The 15,101-nt window shown below is 34.6% G+C and overlaps 2 long non-coding RNA genes across 2 annotated transcripts; both read left to right on the top strand.

Annotated features, from left to right (window-relative positions):
• Positions 1 to 4,089: 4,089 nt before the first annotated feature.
• Positions 4,090 to 5,253, top strand: LOC131629022 (uncharacterized). Its single transcript, XR_009291937.1, has 3 exons — positions 4,090 to 4,382; positions 4,495 to 4,964; positions 5,054 to 5,253. It is a non-coding gene; the product is annotated as an uncharacterized LOC131629022 (long non-coding RNA).
• A 108-nt stretch (positions 5,254 to 5,361) lies between these two features.
• LOC131629023 (uncharacterized) lies at positions 5,362 to 7,372 on the top strand. Its single transcript, XR_009291938.1, has 3 exons — positions 5,362 to 5,478; positions 5,929 to 6,215; positions 7,298 to 7,372. It is a non-coding gene; the product is annotated as an uncharacterized LOC131629023 (long non-coding RNA).
• Positions 7,373 to 15,101: the final 7,729 nt, after the last annotated feature.

The following is a 15,101-nucleotide window of genomic DNA, read 5'->3' as shown; positions in this document are numbered from 1 at the left end:
CATGAAAAATTAATAGGATTAAATAATTTTTTATTTGTGAGTTTTCTTTTATACAGATGTGCAATATAAATAAATTAAAACGTTGAACATAATTATGAAATTTCATTTATGAATATTTTGTATTTATTTTATATATTATATGCTAAGTATTACTTCTGCTTAGCTTAAACAATAATAATGAGGTTGTATTTTAAAAAATAATAATATTTTTTTCTAAATTTTAATTAAGTTAAAGAGTGTTTAAAATTTAATTGAATTTAAAGTAATTAATTAAATTTTGATTAAAGAAATATTGGACTACTCATTAATGAATATAAACTATCAAATATTTATTAAATAAAAGAATTAAATAGTTATTGGGATAGAGAGATGGATAATAGTGTGAATGAAAAAAATAATAAATTAGAATGGTTACAAAATGAATAGTATTAAGTGATAGCTTAATAGGTATTAATATTGATCCTCCTTTTTTTAGGTGGCTGCCTTTTTTTTCTCGCTTGTAGGACGGAAACAAAAGAGTTCAAATTTTTCGGTATTATGATTGGTGCTAATTCTAGAAAGATAAAATCTTGGAAACCGTGGTTGGACAAGATTAGGAAGAGGTTATCCACTTGCAATGGAAGATGGGTTAGTTTTGGAGGGAGAATCACTCTTATTAAGTTGGTGCTTAGTAGCTTAGCAATTTTTACTCTATCCTTCTACAAAGCTCCTACGAAGATCATAAAGGAGATTAACAAAATCCAAAGTAATTTTTTGTGGGGAGGTCCGGAGGAAAAAAGAAAAACGCATTGGGTTAGGTGGAGCGATGTGTGTTTACCGGTTGAAAAAGGAGGTCTCGGTTTGAGGAGAATGAAAGACTTTAACATGGCCCTTCTCTATAAATGGAGGTGGGGAATTCTTGAAGAGTCCAATTTTTTATGGTTCCGTATTTTGAAGGCCCGATACGTCAATGTTAAATTACGAGCAATTAAGGATGGAGGAAAAATAACTAATAAGAGTTCTTATTCGGCGTGGTGAGCGGATCTTTGTTCGTTGGAGAAAAAGCTTCTGGAGGAGTTCTTTGCAAAGCATTGTTTTTTCTGAATGGGAAACGGTTTTTCTACATCCTTTTGGCATTCTCTTTGGCTTGAAGGCAGGTCTCTTAAGGACTGTTTTCCGACTTTGTACAATGTTTTTGTTTTACAGGATGTTTCCGTTGCAAGTATGGGTGGTTGGAGCAACGGTTTGTGGCGTTGGAGTAATTTTAGAGTGCAGCCCGCAGCTTCTTCTGAAGCTGCAGCGGAGATATCGCTTCTGCAGCAAGCGCTGCCTCTTGCAGTACCGGCTGGGAATAACACTGACATGGTTCAGTGGCTGTTGTCCGACAACGAGAGTTTTTTGGCATCGACATGTTATTCGGCATTATGCTTGAGGTATGTGAATTTTGGCCCGCCCAATTGTTATGATCATGGTTTTACTTATATTTGGAAATTTGATGTTCCTCTTAAAATAAGAGCTTTTGGTTGGAGATGCCTTCTTAATAGAATTCCTACAAAGGATTTACTCAACCATAGAAGAATCATTCCCTCATCGTCTAATCTTGCTTGTGTTTTTTGTGAAGATTTACCTTAATCTTCGTATCATTCTCTTTTGGCTTGCCGTAAAGTGGTGGATGTTTGGAAGGAAATGACCGGTTGGTTGGGTTTGAATTTCTCTCCGCCTCAAGACTTTAAAGAAAGTTTTTATAGGTGGAGTTGTTCTTGCCGTAGTTTGAATATCAAGAGAAGTAAGGCGGGAAGTGTTTGGTTGGCTATTATTTGGAGCCTTTGGTTATGTAGGAACGATATCATTTTTAAGGATCATGTTTGGAATGTAGAGATGTGGTTTGGGGATGCAAAGATTTGTTATGGAGGTGGTCATATATAGGGAAAATTACTCATTCCAATTGTAACTTTTATGTGTTTAGCAAAAACCATGTGCTATCTTAAGATAGGTTTTATTTGGTGAGCAATTTTTTTTATCGGGCTTGTTTTAGCCCCCTTTTGTAATCGTGTTTTGAACTTTTGTTCTCCTTCAATACAACTCGATTAAAAAAAAATTAAGTAATAACTTATCTTGTATCAACATAAATAATGTATCATGAGTTACATAATTACAACTTGAAGAAGCCAATTAATTTCATATTTTTTAAATTTGAAATAAATATGAAACGCGTAAACAACGTGATTTAGCTAAAAAAAATCACACTAATATTTATAGTAGTTTTGAACTTTTAAATTTGTTTAAAAATGATGAATTATTTGATTGGATCGGATTTTTTTCTCATAAAAATTACTCTAATCATTAAATAAAATAATGATTGCAATATGGGAAAGGAAATAATATCCTTGAAATATTGGGGGAATTTTGAATTTACGGTCGTTTATTTTTGGCCTATTGATACGAGGAGAGAGAAAATTAGCATTCTGAAATATCAAAAATACTTTACAAAATAATAAAATTGATAGACACAAATCTATAAAATTATTTTTAATATTAAAAATTAACTGTATATTCAAAGAATGGATACCCAATTTTTAAATTAACAAAAATAACTTTCAATTTAAATCATTAAAATTAAAATAATATTTATTTAATTTTGAACGATACAAAATTAATAGAATAATAAGTCTAACATAGAATTAGAAGAAAGACTAAATAAAGAGAAAAAATAATATGAGAGGTGAATCTGAAATGGTACATCATGCGGATTTACCAGCGGATTTAGTATTACCTGCGGATTTAACTGCGAATTTACCTGCAGAATATTTTAATATTTGGTCTGCATGTAAATCCACAGGTAAATTCGCAGGTAAATCCGCAGGTAAGGCTAAATCCGCAGGTGAATCTGCAGGTAATAGAAAAAAATTTTAAAAATATAGGAGACGCCATATGGAATGACGCCTACATGTAAAAGTAAAACACCCCCAAACATGGTTATTGGGGTAATTTTCTTGAAATATGGGTTAGTTATGTATATATTTTTTAAAACTTGGTTATTTAAAAAAAATCTGATTTTACTAGTAAAAATTAATATCATTTACTAAAATATCACTATTTATTATGGTTAGTGGAGTTGTTGAAAAACGTGAAAGTTAATAAATAGAGGTATAGTAATGGAAAAAAATAATAAATATTATATTGATATTCTAAAAAGACATTTATTTTGAAACATGGAAAAAATGCAAATGAGATATTTTTTTATGAGACGGAGAGAGTATATAATAGATTAGATGCAAATGGGTAATCCGAAGAATCCTCTTCAAGATACTTGGAAAACCTTAATTTGACACTTGAAACATGGTAATTTTCGTATGTATTTTATGCCTAATAAGTATCTCTATTTATAGAAAAACTTGTACCAATTAAGAAAGAGAAACAATGTTTCAATTATTTCAAAATGGTCATTTCAGAACATAAATATACTTATAACGGTCAAACACAACACAAAATTTTACGTTGATATGTTGGTTGAGGCGCTTGTATGCCAACCATCGTGTTCCGTGTTCATTGAGATTAGAGAGATTACATGTAATATGTGGTTTTCATGTCTATATGCTAACATTATTTATAATAGCTACTTGAACATGAAATTTGTTTTTTTTTTCTCCTGGGAGGCAAAGAACTACTCCTTTCATTCACTACGCCAAAATTGTGTTTTAGCAGCACATCAAAGACAGCGCTTTATGGAAGAAGCGCTGCTATATGTTTCGCAAAAAACAAAACTAAAAAACTAAAAAAAAAAGCGCTGCTATATGGGGGTCCTACGAAAGCGCTTTTAAAAAAGCGCTGTTAAAGGGGTAACGCAAGTGAACTGTTGAAAGCGTTTTATATAAAGCGCTGCTATATGGGGCTTTAAGCCAGCGCTTTTGAAAAGCGCTGCTAAAAACCATACTCACATCACACCTTACAAAGCGCTTTTCTCTAAAAGCGCTGGCAAAGCCTATAGGGATTTATATTATAATTAAAATTAAAAAGATTCAACACAGGGATCGAACCCCTGTCCTTATAGGGGTTTAGATTTTATTTTAATTTAAATTATTTTAAAAAACAATAATTAAAATTGAAATTAGAAGACAATTTCCATATCCACTCGTTCATCTCTTTACTGATAAGCCCTAAAAAAGTTCATCCCATCCCAGACTTCAAATCTTGGTTTTCTTCTTCGTTTCCTTCTCCCCCGCCCTTCATTCCTTCACCGTCGCAACCCACTACTCAAACCCTTCCAACCCAGAACTCAAACACTTCAATTCCTTCACCGTCGCAACGATCTTCTTCTTCATCGCAACAATCATCTTCTTGACTGTAAACAATCCTCTTCTTTTCTATTCGAATGCAAATTTGGTGGGTACACATTCATATATGTAAGTAAACTATAAACCCTAATATTTTATTTTATTTGTGGTGAAATTTCAATTTCAATTTCACCTCACTATGTCTCTCTCATCCGCATATTCTCTTTGATTTTGATAACAGGTTAGGTTCGATAGCAGTCGAGGTTCTTCCATTAGGTTACATAACCTATTGAACTGGAACCACCGTGACGGAGTTCGAATGGTCACCAGAACCACCGTGACGGAGTTCGAATGGCTACATCGTTGAACCCTTCAAGTTTCTCGGATATCCATGTGGATGAATTTTACTTGAAGGGTACCTTGGATTTGGGGTCGTTGGCTCAAATGATGGCTTCTGAGAAAAGGTTAGGAAATAAAAACCAAGCTGGCATGGGTGAACCCCTATCTCAATACGAATCTCTTCAGGCACGGATAAAGGCCATGTCATCTTCAAATTCACCTCAAAATCTCAGTCTGAATGTGTCTGATATTGGTCTCAATTCATCCATTCCAGAAGGGGCTGCTGGAAGCATAAAGCGGTCTATTTTGTCTGAGGGAGGTGTATTGCAGGTTTATTAAGTAAAGGTTTTGGAAAAAGGTGACACTTACGAGGTATGTATCGGTTGAGATTATGATGATCTCTCTGAATCCTTTATCTTCTTTTTTCCTTTATATTCAGTTTTGAATTATAACTGTTTCAGATCATTGAGCGAATCTTACCCAAGAAGCAAAAGGTAAAGAAAGATCCTGCATCAATTAAGAAGGAGGAAATGGATAAAATTGGAAAGATTTGGTTAAACATTGTAAGAAGAGACTTACCAAAGCATCATAGGAATTTTACTACTCTTCATCGAAAGCAACTCATTGATGCTAAGAGGTGCTCAGAGTTCTGTTAAAGAGAGGCATGTGCTATCCCTAGTACACAATGAATTATTCTTTTTTTCTATATAATTCAAAGCTTATGGTGTTTGTTTTGTACTTTTGGCTTAACTTATTTCAATAAATTTTTCCTCAGGTTAGAATGAAAATTAGTAGATCACTTAAATGGAATAGGGGTGCTAGCATTCGCACCTGGAAACTAGCTAGAGACATGTTGCTGTTCTGGAAACGAATAGATAAGGAGATGGTACCTTTTAATTCCTCTGTGAAGTTTATTGATTTTGTTGATTTGCTTCCTAATTCATATTATGTTCGTTCTGTTTATGCATAGGTTCTTAGTCTTACTTTGTTTGTAATTTGTAATCTTCTGTATCAATGAAATTTTTGAATAGGAAGCATATGTTATCTATATTTATCTGGAAATGACTGATCCAAAACTTTCTCATGAGTGAAATTATGTTTTATAAAATGCTCAGCTTATTTGACTTTGGAGACCCAGTTTGGAAGAATTATGCTCTATTTAGTATATATATTGCACCCTATTATATCTGACAGAAAAAGATAGTTTTTTTGGTAGACTTTTGCATCTCAATTTCTTCTTAGATTTATTTTTGAATGTGAACATGTCAGCACGAGTGTACAGTCACTTATACAATTGGCTTGAATTTGTTTTAACTTACAATCTCATTTGTTACAGGCCGAAGTGAGAAAAAGAGAGGAGAAAGAAGCGGTTGAAGCTTTGAGACGTGAACAGGAGCTTCGAGAAGCTAAGAGACAGCAACAAAGGCTTACCTTTCTGATACAACAAACTGAGCTCTACAGTCACTTTATGAAGAATAAGTCAGATTTACTATCTCCGGAAGTTGCAGGAGCGAGTTTTGACAATGCTTTTGACAATGAATGTTTGAGGCTGCGACAGGTGGGTGAAGCTGATTCACTTACGCATGAAGTTGCAGGAGCGAGTAATATTGATTTGCAAACCCCGTGAGTTCTCTCTCACTCTCTCTCTCTCTCTCTCTCTCTCTCTCTCTCTCTCTCTCTCTCTCTCTCTCTCTCTCTCTCTATATATATATATATATATATATATATATATATATATATATATATATATCCTCTCTTGCTACATGGATGTATAAATGCACACACTACATGTATATTAGCATATTTGGGTGTTCTTCAACTGCATGTTATTGAGGATTTTGAAACTAGGCAATAACTTGTCAGTTTTAATATTATGTTGTCATATTGCAAATCAACCACGCCAGTAGCATCCACTGCTCAAACACCCGAATTATTTACAGGTTGTCTAAAAGAATACCGGCTGAAAGGTCTCCAATGGTTAGTTAATTGTTATGAGCAGGTTTTAGAGCAGCTCAAAATAATTTTGAATTTTGAAAACTCCACTATCAATTTTGAAAACCCCAAATTTTCTATTAAAAACCTCAAATCTTCATTTTCTCAAAATCTGAAATTGATTTTCGTAATTTAGTAAATTTGAGTAGTAGATATTTTTTATCTATGGTTGGAGATATTTTTGTTGGTGTGGTGATTCACTATTTTAATTTACACTGGCCCAAATTTTTTCTGCTGTACTTATTGAATTGGTATACACTTATTTGAATTTGGTTTCAAAAATGTAGTGAATACATTCAAAGAGCATTGTTTTCTATCTATAAATGATTGGGATTAAAGATGAACTTACTAAACAATGGACAAATGTGAACTGTGATTAAGTAATTATTCAATGGTTGATCTATTTTCATGAAGTTTTAAACATGAGGTCTTGCTATTTTTAAATCCCTATTACGGTCGATGCTCTAGTTTAGGAAGTTTCAATGATGAAATCATTCAAAATGTGAAGTGAGTAATTGAGTTTAATTATTATTGATACTGAGTTCTAACTATATCTTTCCTTTGAACCTATTCATGTTTTTCTCGACAATTTATTTATGTGACTTATCTATAAGTCATTTAGTCAACATGTATTATACTCCTATATTAACTTTATTTCTTTTTCTTCTTATTCTTATATGTATACATGCAATGGACAATTGAAAATAAATTAGAAGTTGATTTGTGCATTGTTGGAAAGTCAATTATGGCAATCGAGAGTCACGTTCGACTGGAGGGAACTAGTTTTATTAGGGAGCAAATAAGTATATATATATATATATATATATATATATATATATATATATATATATATATATATATATATATATATATATATATATATATATATATATATATATATATATATATATATATATATATATATATATATATATATATATATATATATATATATATATATATATATATATATATATATATATTTGTATTGTATTTTGTGTTTTGAGAATTTGATTGTAAACTTTGCTTCTAGAGCACTTATAAAATTAGTGATGTTTTATTTGTATTTTGATAATAAATATATGCAATACTAATTCATAAAATGTTTCATATTAAATGTATTTTTTTAAAAAAATTTATTTGTTTAATATACTAAATGTTTTTCTCAAAATATTAGTGAGAATTTGAGATATGTCAAAATACTAAAGCGCTTTATTACAAAAAGCGCTGCCAAAGATTAAAAAAAACATTAAAAAAAAACGCAACCTACGAAAACGCTTTTGGAAAAGCGCTCTTATAGGGGGGCTATCAGAGCGCGTTTTTCAGAAAAGCGCTCTTATAGGGGGGTCTACCAGAGCGCTTTTCTGGAAAAAGCGCTCTTATAGGGGGACCTACCAGAGCGCTTTCAAAAGCGCTTTTGTTACCTACGGCAGCGCTGGCTTTGCCAGCGCTTTAAAGCGCTGTAATAGCCCAAAATAAGCGCTTTTAAAGCCCTTATTCGTTGTAGTGATTTCTTATTATAAGCAAAATTTAACTTTTTAGATTCATTGAATAAATGATGTATTTAGTTTGTATCTAAATACATCATTTATATATTGAACGAATGTAAAAAGTCAAATTTGTTTATAAAAGATAATTGAGGGTGTATTAAGATAGGCATTATCGTGCAACCTGTAATATCATTTTTGAAGATTTTAAGTTGACCTGTTATAAAATAAAATTTGAAGATATTAAGTTAATCCGTTATAAAATAAAATTTGAAGGATGTTGGTTTGTAATTACTCATGTTCTTCGTTACTCCCTCCGTCCTAAATTATAAGACGCTTTGGAGAAAAAATTTGTCTTAAATTATAAGTCTTAAATTAATACAATTTTTTCCAATATACCCTCTGTCATTTAGTACTCTTTCTTTTTCATACTCTTTTAATTTGGCTTTCAAATATAATTATTGAAGGTTTTTTTTTTTGTAAAGTTATACATCATTTCACTTTTTCATAAAGTAATAATTTCATTTCTTAATTCGTGTGAAATGCTCAAGACGTCTTATAATTTGGGACGGAGGTAGTAATTGCTTAAACTATTTTTTTTCCTTTTCCCTATTATATGTTTTATTCGATTTGTTCTACTTACTATACTTTAAGTTGTCGCATTAGGAAATATGTTATGTACTATTATAAGTTATCCTCTCACCTTCCATCTCTTTTCTTTTCATTCATATGATGCTTTGGCAATGAGGAGAAGCAAAATGAGAGCATCGACCATACAAATTGTTGTGAAAAACGATACCAATAACAAAGTATAATAGGGAATTAGGGAAGAGAATAAGAACACAAGAATTGGTTATAACTGCTATTCTTTCACTTTCTCTTAAAACAAGATTACAAGTTTACAAGAATAACAAATAACCTCTCTCACCCTAAATTAGGATTTGCAGCTTAGCAATGATGAGAGACTAGTATGCTATTTATAATAAAACCTAACATACTAACTAATGGGCTTTTTCATCAAGGCCCATTACACAAGCCAACTTAATAAACAAGCTAACTTAACAAATTAGGGTTTAAACACTAAAACCTAATTTAACATGCTAACAACCCTAGCATCTTCGACATCTGCATGCTAGACCCATCTTCGACTACAGCATGCACACTTCGACACCAGCATGTGAACAATCCTTCGACTTCATGCTTAACTCTGTCGAACTGTCGAACCAAGAAGCTACCCTTCGACAATACTAGAGTTCGATCCAATATCTCACAAATCTCCACCTTGGACCTAACTCTACAACGTCAAGGAACAAACTAGCTTTCTTCATGCAGCTTTATCAACTGCATACAGTGGAAAAACTTGCAACTCGGCAATGTCTTGGTGATCATATCAGCAGCATTGTCTTCAGTCGAAACCTTCAGCACTTGGACTTCTCCACGCTCGATTACTCCTCTGACGAAATGCAGCCTCACATCAATGTGCTTAGTTCGCTCATGATAGGCTGAATTCTTCTACAGGTGTATTGCACTTTGACTATCACATTTAACAGTGATACCTCGACCTTGAAGTTTCAGCTCCTTCGCAAAACCTTCAAGCCACAATGCTTCTTTCACAGCTTCAGTTAGAGCAATATATTCCGCTTCAGTGGTTGATAGAGCAACAACCTTCTGAAGTGTTGCTTTCCAACTAATTGCAGTGCCAAACATAGTGAAAACATATCCAGAAATAGATTTTCTGGAATCCATACAACCTGCATAATCAGAGTCGACATATCCTTCTATTACTGCTTTACTATCTTCACCCAAGGCTCCACCATAAATTAGGACTCTATTCAGAGACCCATTTATGTACCTTAAAATCCACTTCAATGCTTGCCAGTGAGCCTTTCCAGGATTCGCCATGTACCTGCTTACAAGACTTACTGCGTATGCTATGTCGGGTCTAGTACAGACCATAGCATACATCAAAGAACCAACTATATTAGCATATGGGATGCTATTCATATAGGCTCTTTCGACATCAGTACTGGGACACTGATCAATACTCAGCTTGAATTGAGGGTTTGTTGGAGTCACAACTGGCTTCGAATTCGACATACCAAACTTTTCAAGAATCTTCTATAGATATGCCTCTTGAGATAGGCATAACTTCGACTTCTTTCTATCTCTTCGAATGTCAATTCCAAGAATCCTGGAAGCAGCTCCCAGATCCTTCATATCGAACTCCTTATTGAGTTCAGCCTTCACCCTCATCACATCTTCGACACTGTTGCTTGCTATGAGAATATCATCCACATAAAGTAACAAAATAACAAATGAATTACCAGGTCGAAATCTGAAGTAAACGCAGTGGTCGAACTGACTTCTAATGAAACTTATGCGTGCCATGAACTTGTCGAATCTCCTATTCCACTATCGAGGAGATTGTTTCAGCCCATACAAAGATCTCTTTAACTCGCACACATAATCTTCCTTCCCCTTTTCGACATACCCTTCAGGTTGCCTCATCAGGATCGTTTCATCTAAATCACCATACAAGAACGCAGTCTTCACATCCATTTGTTCCAGTTCAAGATCGAACTGTGCCACCATGGCAAGCAACATTCGAATGGACCTATGCTTCACAACAGGAGAAAACACATCATTGAAGTCGACACCTTTTTTCTGAGTGAAACCCCTTGCAACTAACCTTGCCTTGTATCTTTTCGACGTCACTCCTTCAATTCCTTCCTTAACTTTGAAAATCCATTTACAGCTGACTAACCTTGCCCCAACAGGTTTCTTGATCAGTTCCCAAGTATGATTATCATGAAGAGATTTCATCTCATCATCCATGGCCTTCAGCCATTCAGTCTTGTTTCGACTCCTCATAACTTCCTTATAGTCTCTAGGTTCTTCGTCTAGAACCTCACTTGCAGAGATTAAGGCATAAGCTCTAAGATCTGCATACCCAAGTCTCTGAGGTGGCTTGATGACTCTTCTCGACCTATCTCTCGACAATAGGTAGTCATCGTCAGTTTCCTCAACTTTAGCATCTTCTGCTTCTTCTTCGACTTCATCTGGGATATGCAATTCAGCATCAACATGCTCCACCTCAACAGGAATCTCTACCTGTTCCAGCTCTTCGTCGGATGTTTCTGTACTTCGACCAACATCATCAGTTTTCTTAAAAGCCATTTCAGCTTCATTGAAAACTACATCTCGACTGGTGATACACCTCCTGTGACCTGGTTCTAGGCACCATAGCCTATAAGCTTTGACTCCTTCAGGGTATCCCATGAACATGCATTTCAGAGCTCTAGGTTCGACCTTGTCTTGCCTAATGTGAGCATAGGCTACGCAGCCAAATACTCTCAGTTTGTCGAGATCTGGTGGATGTCCCGACCAAACTTCTTCAGGTGTCTTCATATCTAACGCTGTCGAAGGACATCTGTTTATCAGATATGTTGTTGTCGAAACAGCCTCAGCCCAGAACACCTTTGTTAACCCCGCACTAGTCAACATGCATCTGACTCTCTCCAAAATAGTTCGATTAAACCTTTCAGCCAAACCATTTTGCTGTGGAGTACCTGCAGTAGTTCTATGCCTTGCAATACCAGAGGCAGCACAAAAACTGTCGAATGCCTCATTGCAAAATTCAAGGCCATTGTCGGTTCTCAACCTCTTGACCTTTCTGCCAGTCTGATTTTCAACCAGAGTCTTCCAACTTTTGAAATTCTCAAAAGTTTCATCCTTAGTCTTCTGGATGAATACCCATAATTTTCTGGAATAATCATCTACTATGGATAGAAAATACCTTGCTCCTGAATGTGATGGACACCTTGCAGGCCCCCAAAGATCAGCATGGATGTAATCAATGGATCCATGTGTTCTTTGTTTGCCTTTGTTGAACTTCACTCTGCAAGATTTTCCAAGTACACAGGGTTCACAAAACTTCAGCTTTTCGACTTTGTCTCCACCAAGCAGATTTTGTTTCCCTAATTCGACCAGACCCCTTTCACTGACATGGCCCAATCTCATGTGCTTGATTTCTGTCTTCGACAACGGTTTCATGGATGCAACATTTGTCGAACCACTTACAACTTCAGCCTCAAGGGTATACAAGTCTTGTTTCTTCACGCCTCTCAAGACTTCTTTCGAACCCTTCATGACTCTTAGGATACTTTTCTCTCCTTGGAAAACATATCCTTTCTTGTCGAATTCACCAAGAGAAAGCAGATTTCTCTTCAAATCAGGAACATACCTGACTTCAGTCAACAACCTTATTGACTCATCATGGAGCTTGAATCTAACAGATCCAATACCTGCAATCTTGCAAGCCTTGTTGTTTCCCAGCAATACTGATCCACCATCTTGATCACATAATTCCTCGAACAAGTCTTTGTTTGGAGTCATGTGCCAAGTGCACCCTGAATCCATAATCCACTCTCTTCTCGAGTCACTGCTTGAAACTACAAGAACATCAGATGATTCAAAATCATCTTGAACAATGGCTGCATTGCCATTATCCTTACCTCCATGATCTTTCAGGCGTTCAGGGCACACCTTTCTTGTGTGACCCTCCTTCTTACAATGATAGCATCGAATGCCAGATGCTTCGCCACTGTAAGACTTCGACTGGCTTTTGCCCTTCTTGTCGAACTTACCATTCTTTCGTAAGAGTTTTCCTTTAACGGCCAAACCTTCGCCAACAGTCGAAGGTTTATGCTCCTTTCGTTCATTCAAGTCCTTAGAGTACAAGGCTGATTGAACTTCTTCAAACGTCAGGGACTCCCTTCCATACAAGAGAGTTTCTTTGAAGTGAGCATGTGATCGAGGCAAAGAACACAATAGTAACAGCGCTTGATCTTCATCATCGATCTTCACATCAATATTTTCAAGATCAAGAATCAGCTTGTTGAACATATCCAACTGCTCAGCCAATACTTTGTCTTCAATCATCTTGAATGAATACAAAGCTTGCTTCAAGTAGAGTCGATTTACCAGCGATTTGGTCATATACAAACTTTCAAGTTTCACCCATAACCCTGATGCCGTCGTCTCCTTTGATACCTGCCGGAGAACCTTATCACCAAGGCTCAACAAAATTGCGCTGTGTGCTTTCTCGATCATATTTGTCTTCTCCGCTGCCGTCAATTCTGCATTCATGGCTGCCTCTCCCTTCAACGCTTCCAAACAACCCTGCTGAACCAGTAGGACTTTCATCTTCAAGCGCCACAGACCGAAATCATTCACTCCGGTGAACTTTTCAATCTCATACTTTGTTGAAGGCATCTTCTCCACGCTCACCGCACCAATTTGTTGTGAAAAACGATACCAATAACAAAGTATAATAGGGAATTAGGGAAGAGAATAAGAACACAAGAATTGGTTATAACTGCTATTCTTTCACTTTCTCTTAAAACAAGATTACAAGTTTACAAGAATAACAAATAACCTCTCTCACCCTAAATTAGGATTTGCAGCTTAGCAATGATGAGAGACTAGTATGCTATTTATAATAAAACCTAACATACTAACTAATGGGCTTTTTCATCAAGGCCCATTACACAAGCCAACTTAATAAACAAGCTAACTTAACAAATTAGGGTTTAAACACTAAAACCTAATTTAACATGCTAACAACCCTAGCATCTTCGACATCTGCATGCTAGACCCATCTTCGACTACAGCATGCACACTTCGACACCAGCATGTGAACAATCCTTCGACTTCATGCTTAACTCTGTCGAACTGTCGAACCAAGAAGCTACCCTTCGACAATACTAGAGTTCGATCCAATATCTCACACAAATGAAACACGGGAAGCCATCTCTTTGGTATAACAGGGTACTTGGTTTTCATGTCAAAGGGGGACGTGGTAATTCACAAATAAGTTTTTGCTTAAGGTTTCTTTTTGTTCTTTTTCATGATTGATATTTTTTAAAATGAATAAATTTGAAACTTGAAAAGTGATTTGTGCAAGGCTTTGACTCTATTTTGTGTGTGTTTGTTGCGTGACATGTGTGAATAAAATGGTGTTGATTTATAGGCTCGAGAATTAGGTTAAAGGATGGTTTAGGAATTATGAAAAAACAGAAAAAGTGTGAGTAAATTTAGATGAATTTGAATGCATTTGAAAGTGAATTTGAATTTAGAATGAAAATACCTCAATTTTAATCTCAAATTCTGATATATTGTATAATTGGATGAGATCAAATGAAGTGTGAATGAATAGGGTGATAAGGCAAAACAAATATGACCATTATTTGTATTTTATGTCCAAAATCTTGAGTTTTTATTGATTTTTTTTAAATAAATGGTGTATGATTAAATGAAAAATGAAATAAAATAAAATGATGATGAAATGAGAATTTGGCTTGGATTTTATTCTCATTGAATTTACTATTTTTGGCTTTTTTATGCATATGATGTAAAAATGAAAAATAACTTGAATGTCTTAGTCAACTTTAATATTATTTTTATGTTGATTTTTTATTTTGAATAATGCAAGATACATGTGATGAATGATAGGAATTTATTTGCGCATGATTTGAATGGAATTATCCAAATAGATTAAAAGTTGACTTTTTGGTATTTTGTTTGACTTTTGATGGAATCAACTTGAAATGAATGAATCTTGAATGATGCATGACATATGATGCATATAATGTATTTAGAATATTTTTGCAATTTCAAATGAGGTAACACTTGACCTAATGCAAATGGTATGCAAAAATGATATAAAAATCTTCGGAAAAAATTAGGGTATAACAGAAGGAACAATAGCCTTAAGTAGATCTTCTATCACTCATTGGACATTCATAATTAGCATAAATGTAAGCCTTCATAATTAGACTTCCACGTACGATAAAAAGTCATCCACTTCTTGGAGTGACTTTGAGATAATATAGAACACTTGACTTGACTTACCCGATGTCTTTCATCTCAAAATATTCTGATAAAGTTTTCTTTAAGTATGTTGTGTCTCATTCAAATCACCTACTATAACAATATTATCATCAACATAAACAATAAGTACAGTTGGATT

This window comes from Vicia villosa, unplaced genomic scaffold (genome assembly GCF_029867415.1).
Source record: "Vicia villosa cultivar HV-30 ecotype Madison, WI unplaced genomic scaffold, Vvil1.0 ctg.000494F_1_1, whole genome shotgun sequence".
Taxonomy (NCBI): domain Eukaryota; kingdom Viridiplantae; phylum Streptophyta; class Magnoliopsida; order Fabales; family Fabaceae; genus Vicia; species Vicia villosa.
This window is presented reverse-complemented; position numbering and strand designations above follow the sequence as displayed.